Below are 2622 nucleotides of genomic sequence, written 5' to 3'. Positions count from 1 at the left end.
TTGCCGCATCCGTCGCACTACAAGTTGAGGGAACTTTCTCGTCGTCTGGGAATGACACTCCAAACTCTATGACTCCTCCATCTGTTTGAAAACAACATTGCAACACTAACCGACATGAGTTCATAATTTCTAGTTTGCAAATTACGAAATAAGATAAGAGTATTTTAAAATTTGAATTCCTCATAATTAATGCACATATCATTCACCTCTTGGTTCCCACTAGGCAATGGACCCTCATGATTATCCGAGTACAGTTTAATGCCTCCTCCATCTAATTGAAAACAACAATTACAATACTAATGGACATGAATTCAATATTTATAGTTTGCACATTACAAAATTAGATGAGTGTATTTAAAATTTTGAATTCTTCAGATGTTAATGCTAAACACGCATATAAGAAATAAAAAAAAAACTATAATGTTCGAGAAATACTGCATTTAATTGTTGAGAATGACAGTTCATATTGAAAGATGACTCATCTGTCAAGAATAACTGAAATGAACTGTCGGGAACTACAGTTTATCGCAATAGATGGGTCACATAACTGATCTTTAGAGAAGTTCTCGTGTGTCGAGAATTCATAACTGTACAGACTTTAATTGTGATAAATTAAACAGTTCGCTTAGAAAATTTGATACCCGTACCTTATCTAGAAAAATATAATAAATAAGGTAAGTTTGAATGACAAGTGTAATACAACAATTAGCTTCTACAAACCAAACAAATTCAGAGAAATATGAAGTAAAGAATTGATAGAACGTGAAATACTTATTCAGAAAAATATTTGAAAAAATCTTATATAACACCCAAAAAAATTTAGAAAAAATTAAAATGACCAAAAAAATATAAACTCCTAAAAAAAATGGAGAAATCCAAATTACCTGTAAATGAACTCTCCAAACAAAGTCGAACCCAAACAGAGAATAATCTAACTCACGGTCTAGAAGTAGGGAACTCAAAATTGATGGAACAATCTAAAAGCAAGGAAAAAAAGGAACAATAGTAAAAAACTTGAAACTAAACCTTTAATCGATTGAAAAAATGCATATATTCGAAACCTTACCTAAGATATTCTTCTTCCTTCTGTATTAACGTAAGGAACGAGATCCCAACAGAAGAATTTACACTCCATATAGTTTTCAAAGAATTAAGAGAAGAACCATAAAAAAGAAAAAAGGAGAAATGAAAATTTTTGCAACGAAACGTATTAGAGAAAAAAAAATGAAAGAGTTAAGAGTTAAATTTTTTTGCTATTTATATATTGTAAGGATTTTGAAGTACAATTATGAGATGAAAGATTGTCACATTTTTTCCACTTTTTGTACAATTTTTTATGTTGTCAATCAAGGATGTGTAGGGTATTTGAATTTTTAAGAGGGGCAAAAATGTCTAAAATTGATAATTTTGCAAAGACTTTAAAAAAGTGACATTTTTGTAAATGCAAAGCCAAAAGTTGACTATTTTGGTAATTTCCTCTATAATATTTTACACGTAAACCTAAAATCTTTTTCTACTTTTTAATCACATATTTCCCAAAAAATCACATATTTCTACGTGTATGATTATGGTATGGCAGCTGCTCCTACATACCCTCGTACGACGTATCCACTATCCACAACAGTAGTCTAAGATTCTAAGTGCTAGGAACCAGACTAGCAAATTGCTAATCTTTTTCAAGACGACATGTTTGGTCCAATGGACTTGGCACAAAATGTGCACAAGATAATTTTGTGAATGAAGCAAGTTGTCTTCACTTTTGTAGATAATGAAGGCTCACATATTAATCTAAGATTAGATCAACAGTTTGCATGTAAGAAGATTATTTTAATATTAAATGCTCAATTGCATTGAGGTTCTTGTAATTTTATTCTACAGGAACATCTGTCGTCGTCGTATGTTGAATTTCAGAATTCATATTGTGTAGTTATTCTATTCCATAACCGCTCCAATTATTAATGCACATGAACACATGTTTTGAACAAAAAGCTGAAAATGAAGCACGAGTATTGCCCCACAAGTTGGCCTGACACTCAATTGCCAAGGCCAATAAAGAATCAATCCTGTTAAAAGTTAAAACAGTCGCATCCTTGCCGAGACACATTTATTCTGACCAAAAGCAAAATTTGTTGGGAACTTCCTTTAATATTAAGATTACAATGCTAAAAATATGACAAGAATGAAATTACTTGAAAGAAATCTTGTTCGGAAAATCACAAATATCTACTTGAGCAAAACTTTGCTCACGACAAAATTGAGGAATAACGAAACATGTTCGTTTGGTAAGTAGACTAGATAGCCCCAGACAATTTAACGACAAAGTTTTACTTATATTTCTTCTTCACTACTTTCTATTACTATTCAATTCACCCTACAAACAAGCTAATAGGGTCAAACTAGACAGTAATCTTACATGCATTTTCATTCAGTTCGAAATGAAGTTTTACCATCCGAGTCTTTGTGCCGTGGAAAGACCACATACGAGCACCACAGCATAGATGCTGCAATCCATGAACAATGCACCTACAATCTTCTGCATCAACAACCCTAACTCAAGAGCTTTCGATACTTGATCGATCATACCATCTCCACCAACAGAAGGAACACTGCTCGTCTGTCTTT

The sequence above is a fragment of the Olea europaea genome, unplaced genomic scaffold (genome assembly GCF_002742605.1).
Source record: "Olea europaea var. sylvestris unplaced genomic scaffold, O_europaea_v1 scaffold1429, whole genome shotgun sequence".
In the NCBI taxonomy this organism is placed as follows: Eukaryota; Viridiplantae; Streptophyta; class Magnoliopsida; order Lamiales; family Oleaceae; genus Olea; species Olea europaea.
This window is presented reverse-complemented; position numbering follows the sequence as displayed.